This window comes from Geotrypetes seraphini, chromosome 11 (assembly GCF_902459505.1).
Source record: "Geotrypetes seraphini chromosome 11, aGeoSer1.1, whole genome shotgun sequence".
NCBI lineage: Eukaryota > Metazoa > Chordata > Amphibia > Gymnophiona > Dermophiidae > Geotrypetes > Geotrypetes seraphini.
Genome location: NC_047094.1, coordinates 85256879 through 85272726, shown reverse-complemented (window position 1 = coordinate 85272726; position 15848 = coordinate 85256879). Strand labels below are relative to the sequence as shown.

The 15848-nt window shown below is 41.7% G+C and overlaps 1 protein-coding gene across 2 annotated transcripts in view; it reads right to left on the bottom strand.

The window, feature by feature from the left end:
- The window catches only part of MYT1 (myelin transcription factor 1), a 345874-nt gene that overhangs the window by 295265 nt on the left and 34761 nt on the right, over positions 1-15848 (bottom strand). For both annotated transcript variants that reach the window (XM_033914908.1, XM_033914909.1), the window contains exon 2: positions 142-242. The gene's annotated coding sequence lies outside the window, so the exon portion shown is untranslated. The remainder of the gene's footprint in view (positions 1-141; positions 243-15848) is intronic.

Genomic DNA, 15848 nt, shown 5'->3' with positions numbered 1-15848 from the left:
GACCGGCATGCTATACAGAATAAGACGCTGTATATATAAGATTGGCAACTAATCCTGAGTATAAATATGATACTCTCTGCTCATGACCTCACTCACAAATGTAGGTAATATTATTGTTCGCTCAGGACTTGACTGCCTCACCTTGATGTGTCTGCTCTGGACTCTCTTTGCTTTCGCACAACTGCAGATCTTTTCTCCACGGGTCCACCTCTGGCTCAGCAGTTCACCCCGAAACTCATTTTCTGAGGATTCAGGAAAAGAAAAATGTTTGTCAAAGAAAATAATGCACAGCAGTTATGAACCTATGGCATTAACTGAGTCCTAATAATTTACAACTTATATTTATTTTATAGACCAAGTGCTGCTGTGTTATCAATCCCACTTTTAGTCTATCCGAACAACAAAAACAAAACCTTTCTTGAAGCTAAGCCCTGGGCTGTGCTGCAGGAAAGGCTTGAAGAACACGTGGGGAGCCATTTTCGATAGTGCATCTAAGTCTGATTTGGATGTTTTGAGAAATGCATCCAAAAATCAGAAGGCAAAAGCGTCCATTTTCAAAACTGCTAGATATCTCTTTTTTTAAAAAAAGAAATTGCCTATCTAGCTCCCCTTTTTACTAAATTGCGATAGTGGTTATTAGTGCAGGGAGCCGCGCTAAATGCTCTGCTCTGCTCCCAACCCTCACAGGAAATCTATGAGCATCGGGAGCAGCGCAGACCATTCAGAGCTGCTCCCTGCGCTAATAACCGCTATCACAGTTTAGTAAAAGGGAAGGGGGGGGGGTAGATGTCTTGGCCCTTAGGACATCCAACTTTCTCAGCCATTTTCAAAAAGAATAACATCCAAATCCAAGCCATTTAGATGTAGGCATGGCCACCATTTATATTACATTGGCCACACAGACATGCCAGCAGAGCAGTGGGGCACCTTAGTGGTAGTACTGCCCGATTCACGATTCAAATCGATTCACCGATTCACTTCAGGTGAATCGAATCAATTTGTATTTTTAAAAAATCGGCCTCGCCGTTTCGGGGCCCAACCCTCCTCCCTGCGTCGCTAACCTAAAGCTGCCACTTCGGCTCTTGCACAGCTTCTGTCTCTGAGGCAGGAGACTGTGTTTCAGTGCTATAATAAGTAGTAGTAGAGATGCAGCAAAACCTGCACCAACCATCCGTCCCGCTCACTGGAAGCAGATGCCTGCTGACGGGAAGATGGGGAAGGCATGATCTGCTCATGGACAAGCTGCAGCTTCAGCTCCGAACTCCTTCCGCTCATGTCTGTGCGCGAGGAAACGCCTACACTGCTGCGAAGGAAGCTAGAGCCCGGGGCTGGAAGCATGTAGACACGATCAAGGGGAAGGGGCGGTGTGCAGACGAATGTAGGCTCTAGCGCGGGTACAAAGTCAAAGCTAATAGGCTGAGGAGCCGAGAGGAGGGCTGTCTAAAACCGAGCCGCCAAGTCACTCAAGTGCAACAAGCAGAGGCTTTCTGACCTCTTTACGTCCCAAAGCAGTGTGTGATTTGGCCCTTTGACATCAGTGCGCCCAACTGCAGAGGGAAAGCTTCAGGGCAGCGCTGTCAGCTTGTGAGAATGACTACCATGCTGGGGCCCCTCTGAACAAGAAGAGTAAAAGAGTTGGGAGTTCAATGACCACAGCTGCAAACTCTTATCCCTTATGGGTTAAATATGGACATAGAGTGGTCTAATTTATAAATCAGTTCTAGGTTAGGGAAATGTCACGTCCGGTCAGTAGTTGAATAGCTTTATAAAGAGCGCAACTATTCATAGGAGATTTGACCCTAAGGACTTAGAGGAAAAGTATCACTGTTTGCCGACGATGCCAAACTATGCAACATAGTTGGCAAAAGCAGTGTGCCTGACTTTATGACGCAGGACCTAAGACAGCTTGAACAGTGGTCATCAACTTGGCAGCTGGGCTTCAATGCTAAAAAATGTAAAGTAATGCACCTAGGCAAAAAAAATCCACACAGAACTTACACACTAAATGGTGAAACCTTGTCCAGGACCACGGTGGAACGTGATTTAGGAGTGATCATTAGCGACGATATGAAGGCTGCCAATCAAGTAGAGAAGGCATCGTCCAAGGCAAGACAAATGATGGGCTGTATCCGTAGGGGTTTTGTCAGCAGAAAACCTGAAGTCATAATGCCGCTGTACAGATCCATGGTGAGACCTCATCTCGAGTATTGTGTTCAATTCTGGAGACCACACTACCGAAAAGATGTGTTGAGAATTGAGTCGGTTCAGCGAATGGCTACCAGGATGGTTTTGGGGCTCAGGGAACTCACGTATGAAGAAAGGTTAAAAAAAACTGTGGATGTACTCACTGGAGGAGCGAAGAGAGAGAGGGGACATGATTGAGACCTTTAAGTATATTACTGGGTGTATAGAGGTGAAAGATGATATCTTCAGTCTTATAGGGCCCTCAGTAACCAGAGGACACTCGCTGAAAATCAGGGGAGGGAAATTTCAGGGTGATGCGAGGAAGTACTTCTTCACTGAAAGGGTGGTAGATCATTGGAACGAGCTGCCTCAGAGAGTGATTGAGGCCAGCAGCGTGTTAGATTTCAAGAGAAAATGGGATATTCATGTGGGATCTCTAGGAGAGTAAGAATCAGGGAGTGGGTCATTGGTATGGGCAGACTCGATGGGCTATAGCCCTTTTCTGCCGTCAATTTCTATGTTTCTATGTTTCTATGTTTCTAACTCGGGATTCTGTTTAGTAAAGAGCCCCTTTCTCAATGTAGCCTGCTGGGTATTTTTTGCTAATATAAGGTGTGAGATTAAGACTTTTTAGTAGATATGAATGAGTTAAGAAGATTTACAAAAGAGATAAATATTATAAAAGTGATAACGTTAATAAAGTTAAAATAGGAGAAGTTTTGATAGGTTTTAGTATTTTAAATGTTTGATTTACTCTAACAGTGACCCTTCCTGATGAAGAGCCGAAACTCAAGTCGGGGGGCCATGGATTTCAATATGGGGATTTAGGTTCATACAATAGCACTGTCAAGCACTTTTGAGCACCGGCACGTTTTGCAGCTGTGGTCACTGAACTCTCAACTCTTCAGAGAATTCAGATAAGTGGTTTTATCTTCCAGTTATCTATGGATTGTGCTAGGGACAGCAAAGGCATTGATGGTCCCTATAATAACCACAGTTTGGTGTTATCACTAAATTAAAAGTTATTTGGTCTGAGCACTTTACAAAAAATTTTAAGATTATTTAAGTTAATTATAATAAGAGCTGTGATCCATTGGAAGTATTTTTGAATAATGACCAGACAGCAAAAGGTACAAAAAATAATTTTATTTTCTGTTTTGTGATTACCACATGTCAGATTTGATATGTGTATCATGCCAGAGTTGGTGTTAGACCGTGAACGTGAGCTATGATTTAACAGAGAGAGGAAAAGTCTTATTTGTTTGTTTATTTTTTTTACACCACAGCACCAGTGTGGGTAGGAGAGGGTAAAGGGGGTGAAGAGTCTATAAAAAGGGTGAAGAGGCTATAAAATAAACCCACCAGGATGTTTGAAAAAAAACCCCAAAAAAACACCCAATTATGCAGGAAAATCGAATCGAATCGAAAATTCAATTCAATAGGCTGAATCGAATCGAATCAAAAAATTTTTTCCTGAATAGGGCAGCACTACTTAGGGGGGGCACTACTGTGAACTTCACATAAAGGGTGCCAGGTATACATCTCACCATTACTCCCTTATAATGTATGGTGAGCCCTCTAAAACTCCCCCAAAACCTACTATACCCACCTGTCTACCACCCCAATAGTCTTTATGGCTGCAGGTGTCACCTATATGGCAGCACACTAGGATTTTGGTGGGTTTTGAGCTCTACAATTCCTTCCTCTCCCTGAGAGATCATTTGCCCTTCTCCCATGCTAAAGAAACATTGAAAATGCTGGCTGATGAACTTTTTGAAGCTATCTTTATGTCTGTCTCCTGTCTAGTCTATATCATCTATTCATAATATTTCTGCTTTTTAGCTCCTCAGATAAAGAAAGTTAAATCCATAGCCTCTGGAAAGGTTAGAGGGAAGGAGACGAGCAGAAGGGTCTATGACTAGTGAAGGTGAAATATGGAAGGGGGCAGAGAAAAGGGGAGATAGGAATACAGAAAGGAAAAGGATGGATTCAAGGTAGAGCAAGACTAGAGACATAGGAGCAACACTTACCACTAAATCTGGCTCCCTCAAAACTGATTCTCTCCTTTCTCCCATTAATTTTGGTCCTCATTCCATTCCTCATACCTTATGCGCACTTTCACACACAGACCCACACCCGTCCCCTTACTCACTACCACGGACAATGCTTTGGCATGTCCCCAATCTCTCTTCTCCCTTTCTACCACTTCTTTCTTTGAGCTACTCTTTTCTGAACTTGACTTCTAACCTCTCTCCTGTGCTTCAGTGTTGTCTCAACTTCCCAACTTCTTTCCTCCCCATTGTACTTGCTTATATACCCCTCAAATCTCAATTCATCCTTCTAGCCCCCTTTCTCTCCAAGTCCCCCTCTGATCCCTTCTCAAGAGAAAGGGAGAGATAGTAAATCTGACTACTTCTACCTCCCCCCTTGATATTAAGCTCAGACTGGTGGTTTTAAACACACAAGATAGTCATGCTGTGCACAGTGTAAGTTGGGCCCCACTGGCAGAGAAAGAGGAAGTGATCTGATGTACCAGAGAAAGAGGAAGTGATCTGATGTACCATCACTTTCCTCCTGCAACTGCATCTGGTTCAGCAAAAGAGCTATCAATAGCAGTCAGGTAGTTTTCTTTTTTTTTTTTTTTTTTTTGGGGGGGGGGGGGCGGGAGCAAGGAAGAAGGGTTCACCTACCCAGCCTGGACCCTAATTCCCATGATTCCTCGATGAGAGCCCATTTTTGGAGTCTTTACCACGGCTGGGGAATTATGGCAAACTAAGAGACCTGATTAGAGCTAGTGGAAACTTAATGACCATTTTCCTATACCATGACAGATAAATCCATAGCTGCTCACTATGTAATCCAATTTATAACTCACCCTCAGCAAAAAATCAGCACATAGGGCTATAAAAATATAATCAGTGTAACAGGACAGAGTCACACAACAATCTCATAACAGTGAATAATAGAAGCTAGTTCCCACTGAGTTTCTAAAGTCTTCTCATGGATTTTAAACATAGAACTGAAGTCAATGCTGAGCATTAGAGAGCAATTTTCAAACCATCTTCAAAGTTACAGTATAGGCAGGTTTAATTACATTGATTTTTTTTTTTCTTTTTGCATTTTAATGCAATATTTTCCAAAAGAAATGTTTCAAGCCACAACACAAGAGGGTAATTCTCTAAGAGAATACACAAAAATCAATTACAAAGAAAGTATGAGTGGAAAGAAAAATCTCCCTCACTCAACATCAAAAAACCCCAACTCTTCCAATAACTACAACCCAATAGGATCAGGCCCAAGACGCACAAAACCACATTCATTGTTTTAGTCAAAGCAGTGGGCACACATATCTGTGGGTACTTTAGAAAGTGTTACACACATCCAGTGGCGTAGTAAGAGGGGTGTGGACCACCCCAGGTGCCAAGTTGCTGGGGACGCTGGCACCTCTCTGCCCTGCCCTGACACACCATGCCACCCTCGCGCCATCCCACCCTATACTTCCATATTATCTTTGCTAGCATGAGCAACTTCTGCCTGATGCTCACACCAGCCTGAATCACTTCCGGGTCACGGGGCCAGGAAGTGGCATCAGAGGGAACCCAACGCTGGCATGAGGAACATATTTGCAGAAGCCACTTGCGCTGGCGAAGATTAAGAAGTACGGGGGAGGGAGAGCGCAAGTGTGGAATGGGGGGTGTGAAGGATTGGGGGCACGGAAAGGAGGGCGCCTGCTATCCTTGCTATGCCACCGCACACATCATAGCAGGGTCTTTCATTTACTGTGGACAATGTGAAAATTTCCTCATTAGTGGTCATTTCTCAAATGCCTCAGTTGTACGAGGGGGGCGCTGGAAAGTTCTCAGCCCAATCAACCAACTTCCTGAATTCTGAGTGTTATTTTGCCACTTTAGCTGAAAAGAGTGTTATCTTATTTTGTTAAGTACCAATTTGCAGAAATGAAATTTTATGTTTTGACATTGTTTCAGATCATTTATAACCATATTCACATCATTTTCTTCTTGGTTGGACTGAGAATTTTTCAGCACCCCCTTGTAAAAGCCAGTCTGAACTCAGCTAGGAACTTAGTCCAGTCATATGGACTTGCTAGAGAAAAGGCACCCATATTAGTCTCAAAAGATATTATCTTAGAGGCAGTGAGGGACATAATTTAAAAAAACGTCTAAGTCCCCTTTTGGCCTAAGCCCCTAAATGCTGAAAGAAGCAGCAGGGAAAATGTCCATTCTCAAAAAAAACGTCCAAAATGATTTATTATTATTATTTTTTTAGAATGGCCTACCTCTAGGTACAGCAGTTTAATTGCCCATACCACCACAATGTCTAAAAACACATTCCCAACCAAAAAATCGCCCAAGTACCAAAGCCCAAACACAGATCTTTTAGGCGAAGGAGGGGCTAGACCTTCACTTAAAAACTAGATTCTGTAACCGGCGCCTGCCAAAAACAACACCGGTTACAGAATCCCCCCTCCCACAACGCCCCCCCCCCCGCAACAATTGCGGCAGGAGAGATGCCTAATCTCTCCTGCCGCGATCACGATCTCCCCCATACTGCCGCGATCCGCAGCAGGAGAGGAACCCAATCTCTCCTGCCCCTCCAAAACCCAATACCAGCAGGAAAGATGCCCAATCTCTCCTGCCAATGCACACTCCCCCCCCCCCACCCGGGGCAATACCGTCAGGAGGGAGCCCAAGCCCTCCTGTCAAGGCGCATCCCCCCAAACAACCCCCCTGAACCAGCAGGAGGGAGCCCAAACCCTCCTGCCGGAAGGTGAGCCCCCCACCCCCCTCAAATACAGGCAAGAGGGATCCCAGGCCCTCCTGCCCATGGCGCACCCCCTGAACACCCAATCATCCCCCTGAACCCCCAACCAGCCCTCCTAATCCCGGATACCCCCCTAACCCCCCCAACTTACCTTAATGTTGGCTGGCCAAACTGGTCCCAAGCCAAGCCGGAAGGTCTGCCATCCTCGGAATGGCAGGCCTGGGGCCTGATTGGGCCAGGCTCCCAAGGCCCTGCCCATAGGAGGCCTTAGGCACCTGGGCCAACCAGAATTGGCCCAGTTTTCTTAGGTCCCTCCTGTGCAAGGGGCCTTAGGCACATGGGGCCAACCCATCCCATATGCCTAAGGCCCCACCTACAGGAGGGGCCTAAGGCAACTGGGCCAACTCCGGTTGGCTCAGGTGTCTAAGGCTCCTCCTATGGGTGGGGCCTTAGGTGCCTGGCCCAATCAGACCCTAGGCCCACTATTCCTAGGGTTGCCGGGGCTGCTGAGCTGATCGTGACAGCCGCGATCAGCTCAGTGGCTCCTATTCGGAACTTATACCTATATATGTTCCAACTGGGCCATCTCCCTAGACTCCCTAGACTTTTGGTTATACTTGCAGTATGACTAAGTCTAGGTCGGCCCACCTCCTGCCCTTTCCCCTCCTCTAAAAACATCTCTTTTCGCTCTAGGTGTTCAGAGGCAGGGTAAAGGCCTAAGCTGGGTTTAGATACATGTAAAACCAGCTTTGATTATCAATACTTGGATGATCTGTCCAAGTACCGATTTAGGCCACTTTTTGAACATTTATTTTTATTATTATGAGCCCTAGTGTGTCTAGAAATTAGATTTTGAGACCACTAGGTACAGAGAAAGTACTTGTATATAATATGTAAACCACATTGGTGTACCACAGAAATGTGGTATATCAAATACATGACCTTTACCTCTTTAATCTTTCCCCCAACTAAATATATTTTATGTAATTCTGGAATTGAAAAATGTAGAGTTCCTTCAGATCAATATATTTAAAACCTGCAATAGATGAAACTGGACCTCATTCTGCAGTGTCTTGTATATCTTGTGAAGCATTTTGAATTTTATTTGAAAAAAACAAACAAACAGGTAGCCACTGAATCTGCATCAATGTTGGAGAAATATGGTGATTCTTTAGGATAACACCAATAAGTCTGGCAGCAGCTTTTTGGACAAGTTGCAATACTCAACCTTGATTTTGAGAGAATCCTAGATAGAGTAAGTGGTATTACAGTAATCAAGTATCACTAAAATCATAGCCTGTTCATGAAAAATCAGACACTAAATATCGACTTCAACTTACCAAGCAATTAAAGATGATAGAAAGCAGCCTGTATAACAGATCACATCTGAAATCCAAGATCACTCCCAAGCTAGTAACTTGTCATGACAATACAACTGAAATCCACGCTCACCCCTTCTAAGAAAGACATTGAAACTTGGCTGGAGTCGAGGGGAGTAACATTGTGTTTTGGGTTTTTTTTTAAATTTATTTATTTATCATTTTCAAACATTGTGTTTATGGTGACATAGAATTCACGAATTACGAATTCACGAATTACGAATTCACAGGAGTGTTTGAATTTGTCACAAGATTTTGGGTTTTCACACTATTGGAGGAGTTTGGAATCGTGTCACCAATGGAACCTTGCAATTGAAGAACCTTTTCACTTTATAAAGCAGTTGCCGTGCGACAGACATCGGCTTGATTTTCATCATCTACCAATATAAAGATAAGTGACTTCTTACTGATTTTCCCATGCTTTAAACTGTTTTTCAAGTTTCAGTCATAGACTTTAGATCTCTTTTTGAGAAATTAATAATTAAAGGCTAGGGATTCAGGAGAATCAAGTGATGCCATGATGGTTCTCTGGTTTATTGGTCTTCTCTGTTAAAGTGACCGATGTGTGAGGGTGTAATGAGCACACTCAACACTTTATTATAATAATTTATTTATTTATTATTCTATTTTAGATGTTATTTAGGTATAAGCACCATTATTGAATTATTTAATACAACTGAAACGCCATCACTAACCAGATGAGATGAAAATGAAATGAAATCTACATAAGAGAAGCAGCATTATAAAACCTTCCAATGTATAGACATCATCTTAAAATAATTTCTTGTATAGATATGATTGATTGTTGGATTACCTCCCATAAATTAAAGATTAAATAGGGAGAAAACAAAGTTTCTTCTGCTGACCCCAAAGCATCATCCATGGATAGATAAGAAATTCCTAATTGAGAACAATTTATATCGGTTTGAATCTTCTGCAGAAGTATTGGGGGTTCACTTGGATAATCAACTTGTAATGGAACAACAGGTTAAGAGCTTGTTTTCATTATTGAGAAAACTGAGGCAAATAAGTATATTGAACCTGGAAAACTAGCACTGATTTTATCCAAGTTGAATTACTGTAACACAGTATATGTTGGCTGTAATAAGGTCCTGATTAGAAAAATGCAAATTATTCAAAATACTGCAACAAAGCTTATTTTTTTTTCCTACTAGCAAATATGCTCATGCTACTCCGTTGTTAAGATTTTTACATTGGCTACCAATAGAACCTGCAATTAGATTTAAAGTGAAGTATTTTAATCTTTAAGATATATCATGGTTGGGCACCTTCCTATTTGATTCAGTTAGTAGTCTTTAATTTTAAGAAATCATCTTTTAATTGTAGGAATTGTCTAAAGTTAAATTATCCCTTGGTTAAAGGAGTGAACTATAAGACAATGTTTACTTCCACTTTCCAATATCAATCAGTTGTTATATGGCATAGCATTCCATTGGAAGTGATACAAATTACGAGCTATCTCCAATTTAGAAAGATAGTCAAGGCAATATTTTTTGAAGAATATCTAAACTCATTTGAATTTTGGAAGTATAAGGCAGAAATATATGAATGTTTATGATTTTTATGTAATTCCTGGATGTCTTTTGTTACTCAGTACATTAAATTTGTAATCCACATTGAGCTGAGAGGTTTAATGGTAGAATATAAGTACTGTATTGAATTACATCTTCTTTCATATTTGTTAACATTGGCATTTTTCATATTAGACATCTTCAGAAGTCAGCTGTATTTGATCTGCCTTTCAGCTTCTCCCCTTCCATATTCCATTCAATCCTTGTAATTCTCTGTATGTGGAAATATTGAATGTTTCTTTCCCTAAAATGATTCACTTCATACCAAAAAAGTGAACACCTTTAAGGCATTAGCTCTCTTGTTAAAAGAAGCCAGATGGCACAGAAAATTATTATGAGATGTATTCCTAATCATTAAACAAAGCTACTTGTATGCTTTGTCAAAATTATTTGCATATCAATTATGTATCAATAAGGGAACCAAGCAGTCCTGACTCCATGGCAGTCTGTGTGCTCTCAGGGGCACCAACTCTCCAAGAAAGAGTATAGCACTAAATCTGAGCAACTGAGATCATACTTCACATACCCTAATTTAAGAATGAGGTTCATTATGCTTATGTTTAAATTTTATTAATATTTGATCTACCGTTTAAGCATATTACAGATCTATGTGGTTACAATAAAATACAGGTGCTTAAGACTTCCCTATCTGTCCCTAAGGCTCACAATCTAGCTAAAGTACCTGAGTAAACAATTATAAAAATATATATATATATATATATATAACAAAATTCTAAGAATTGTGAGGGGAAAAAGAATATTAAATCCCAATAAAAGAGAAATAGAATGAGAAGGAATACAATACATAAGCAGAATGTAAGGAAAAATAAAGATGATGCAAAGTAAAAGTTCAGTTCGGCTCAGTTCAATGCAAAGCAGTAGCAGGATGGAATGAGATGGATGGGAGAGGAAGCAGGCCACAAGTGATCCCTCAATGCCAATCCATCATCAGCCAAAGACAGTCCAAGGATCCAACTGCAGGTGAATGGCACACATCCTTCTCTGCCCACACCATTTTTCAACTCGAGAATCTGGCTGAGTTGAGCTAAAATGACCAGAGCAAGATGGTGGCCTGAGCAGAACAAGCAGAGCAGCAAACCCACCAGCAGTCCACAGCCAAGCAGGCACAGATGATCAGTTGAATACTGTGTGGCCCTAAGGGTTAAACTAGAGGATTGAGTGGCATGCATTTTTTTGAGAGAAGCGATGTTCCAGAAATGATGTTGAAATGAGACTGGAAATCAAATCCTGAGGCTTCAAGCCGCCATTAGTTGGATGTCGATGCACAACGTAATGGTTCATTAAAACTCCTGAAGCAGTCGAAAGATCAGCGAAACAAGGACCCTTGTTGGGTTAAAATTTAGAACCTTATGTGATGTATGCTGATGACTGTTGGGACAAGAAGGCTCAGCAGATGTAGAGACAATAAGGGAGAGGGAGAAGCCTGGTGCAGCAGGTATCTAGGTCTAGAGCAGGATTCATGGACCTCACAGATGACCAAGTATATAGACAAATACTGAGTTAATAGGGCATCCATAATGCACCTCTGTTGTTTAACTTAACGATCACCATGTATTTCACAAATTAATAAGGTTGAAAGGAAACAAATTCTCATGTCAAGGAGACTATTAAAGCCAGAAAGGAAAAAAAATGGAAAGAGAGGAGGCTATCGGGCAACTCAAGATTAATGAATATGCCTGTGAACGACTTTTAACAGGTTTCGGGGCTGTCTTCCGAACATATATAAATTCAAATTGGGAAAACCCCAAGGATGCTTGGGCCACTTCTCTATAGACAAAGAGAATATAGGGAACTGCCATATCCCAATCGGATATATTCTTTCCTAAGCATTTTTTTTTCATGCAAACTAGACTCTGATTAATGTACAGTATTCCACTAGTCCATCAGTTTGGGGATGATATGTACAGGTAGCTGTTTTTCTGTGTTTGATCCCAAACATTTTGAATATGTCCCCTAATGTTCTAAACATAAAATTGGTTCCCCTATCTGTTAAGACTTCCTGTGGAATCCCCACATGGCAAAAAATGTTCAGTAATTTCCGGGCAACTTCTTGGATGGGGGGTCTTTAGTTGGTCTTAAACACAGGCTGTCTTTTCGTACTGGTTTTCCTAAAAATACTTCCTCTCTGGTTCCTTTATTCTCGGTGATGGAACATATACCCCGTCACAATGCCCCACATCAATTTAGGGGTGCCCATAGTTATGTGGCTAATTTAGAACCTAACTTTTGGGCTGAAAATAAATGTTATCTTTTTTAAATTACCCCTTTGAGATATTTGTGCTCAGAGTGTAAATAGTTTTTCCTGTTTATTCCATTATTAAGAAATATATATCTCCCCACTATTCCAATATTGAGACTCCACGTACAGCTCTACCAGTGAGCTTCAGTTCTGATCTGCAACTCTCCCCCTGCAATTCCAGCACTGAGATATCACCCCCCCCCCCCATAAACAACTACCCCCCCCAACACACATATTCACGATATATCATCCTCTTCAGCTGCTAAAACACTTTTGAGGCAATCTGAAAAAGCAATCTGCATTAGACATGACTAATTTGCTTATGGCAGCTACAGTTATTCTTAGATGTTAGACATTTTCAATTAATTTGGGCCACTTTACCTGCCAGAAATCTTTGTGGACCCTAGAGCTTCAACCTGATGCTGGCTACCTGCTTTTTAGATAAGATTGCTTGGATTTTGACCAAAATTCTATTCTCAGAGGTCTTCATTAGATGCAGTCCACCTCATTGTTGCCACAAGTTTTTGCACCAGTTATTTATCCCCCTCACCAACAACCCCTTATGCATTTGCACAGTCATGTTTCTAGCATAATTTCACTCAGATTAAGGGGTTCCTGTTTATCTAGAGCAGTGTTTCTCAACTCGGTCCTGGAGTACCCCCTTGCCAGTCAGGTTTTCAGGATATCCACAATGAATATGCACAAAAGAAATTGGCATATAATGGAGGCAGTGTATGCAAATCAAGTTTATGCATATTCATTGTGGATAGCCTGAAAACCTGACTGGCAAGGGGGTACTCCAGGACCGAGTTGAGAAACCCTGATCTAGAGTCCTACCCACCCTACAAGCTGTTTTTTTATAGACTTCGACAATAAGTTTTACATCAACAATAAGTCTTACTTAAAGTCATTTAGGCCCTCATTCTATAAAGTCCGCCTAAAGTAAGGCGTTGATATCAGCACCGATTCTATAACACTTAGGCACCCATTATAGAATCACGCTCAGCGTCGCCTAAGCGTACTTAGGCAGCATCCTAACATTTGGGCGTCCCAATTTATGCTATCGTTTTCTATTTCTATTTTTGCCTCTTCCTGCGAAGTTTTGTAGTTTATGAAAGGTAACCTTACCTTTTGAGAATCAAAGTGGCCTTCTTTCCTTTTCCTTACTTTCCTTACAAAATAGTTTGTTGCCCTTTAAATAGCTCCTTTCAGTTTTACCCACTGCTTTCCTACTTTCTCCAGATGTTCCCATCCTGACAATTCTTTGACATAATCCCCCATCTGAAAAAAGTTGGGTTTTTAAAAGTCTAGAACAGGGGTGTCCAACCTCAGCCCTCACCAGGTGGGGTTTGCAGGATTTCCCAAATAAATATGCATGAGATCTATTGAAAGCAGTGCATGCAAATAGATCTCATGCAAATTCATTGGGGAAATACTGAAAACCAAACTGGATTGTGGCTCTCGAGGACCAACGTTAGAAAACCCTAATCTAGAACCTTCACTTTTGAATGAACCCTCTCTATACCTGTCTTAATAGTAAACCACACCAAGCAGTGATCACTGGATGCCAGATGATCACCCACTATAACATCAGAAACACTCTCCCTATTTGTAAGCTCTCTTTTTTTTTTGTTTGTTTGTTCAGGGCTGGGGACATCAGTAGGAGTGGCTGCACAACTTTTTTTTGTAATGAGGACAGATATTGTGCACATACATCATCTGTGCCCATTTAAAAAAAAGTCTTCCTGCCCTGAACAGTTGAACAGCAGGAGGCTGATTCGGGGGCTTCCCCTGCCTCTCAGCTGTTCTGGCTTCCCCTGTCAGCTCTGCTGCATGTATCAAAGTTGTGTTTCCAAAGACTGATGGGGTGGGATTACGACAAACCTCCATGAAACTCATTTGCATGGGAAGTCATTTGAACATCAATGACCATTATAAAATCAGACAATTTGTTGGTCCCACAGCGATCCACAGGACTTTAAGGATGATTTTAGTACATCCGGGCCTGTGACCTCTCCCTAAAATGGGGTTTCATTCTTAGCACTGTTTTATAAGCTGCATTTTTTCCCTGCTATAACCTTTTGCACTAGTAAGGGAGATTTGAATAGCCCTTTTAAACCATGGTCCAGGACACATGTGAAACTGCACCTAAACCTACTGCATTAATTGACAATTTAATTAGTAATCAAAAGGAACTTTTTCATTTTCAAAATAAAATCTGGTAGAAAGCAAGTCAATAGAGCTGCAGCTTTGAAGACGTCAGCCTTGTACTGTGCATTCAAAGGGTTCTCGCTCCATTTTCAAAACAATCCCACAGACTATGTACACAAAAGGCAGATGGCAGAGGGGGGAAGGGCTTGCTTTGGTGTTCTACTTCCAAAGGTGTAACAGCAGCTACTGCAGGAACCTATAGCGAGAGCCCCAGAGCAGTAAGCCTGAGATTTTCTAGAAAAACAACTCTTCTGTAAACAAGCAGTTAATGATTTATAAAGGGGACAGATTAAATTTTAATAATAATTTTAAAAATCTCTGGGTCCTCGCTGTAACAAAATGTAGCATTAGCAATTCCCTTTGCTTCTCATCCTAATCATATGCAGATTTCCCTCCACCTTCAGGTTAAAAGGAAAAGGAAAAAAGAATTCATGTCTGTTTCTCATGTTCTATTCCATGATGTCACTGTAATGGATTTCCCAGAATGCTCTCAGTGCCACTAACATACAATTTGAGAATTTCTCTAGCTACAATATATTACTTTAGGTAGGGAGACTGGCTGATTTATAAATAAATAAATAAATAAATCTCCCACTGGTAACATAATACAAAAGCTTTTGTCGTGGACACTTGGAATGCGCTACCGGAGGAAGTGATCAGGCAGAGTACGGTACAGGGATTCAAACAGGGATTGGACGGATTCCTGAGGGATAAAGGGATCGTGGGATACTGAGGGAGGAGCTGGGATGTAACACAAGTATAGAAAGCTAACCAGGTAATAAGTATAGAAACCCAACCAGGTCGTGCATGTGCAAGACCGGAGGGTTAGGACTTCGATGGGAAGATAGGACTTCAATGAGAAACCAAGGTGGCAAGGGAGCCCCTTCTGGTGATTCAGACAGGTCGTGACCTGTTTGGGCCGCCGCGGGAGCGGACTGCCGGGCAGGATGGACCTATGGTCTGACCCGGCAGAGGCACTGCTTATGTTCTTATGTTCTTATTTATAACCCACCTAAGCAGGGTACAATGTTACTCCTCTCCTCCGTAAAGCACATTGGTTACCCATCACTCATCGCCTCACCTTTAAAATACTCCTCCTCACCTTCAAAACAAAAAAACTCTAACCAACCAGCATTCCTTGACAAACTACTGATCCCATAGTCATCAGCCAGGGCCCTCCGATCTAACAATCAAAACTTAAGTTTCCATACCATCAATACGCAAACTATTCTATGATACCACTCGCAAATCCATTTTTTCAGTCACCGCCCCCTCTCTGTGGAATGTCCTTCCATTAGATCTTCGATTAGAGAACCCTCTTGAAAAATTTAGAACTAAATTCAAAACTTTTCTCGTAAACCAAGGTTCCACTGTATTTAAAAAACTTCCCCTCCCCTACTTCCCTTTTGTTCCATGTACGTCAATTTGAACTTGTCTAAT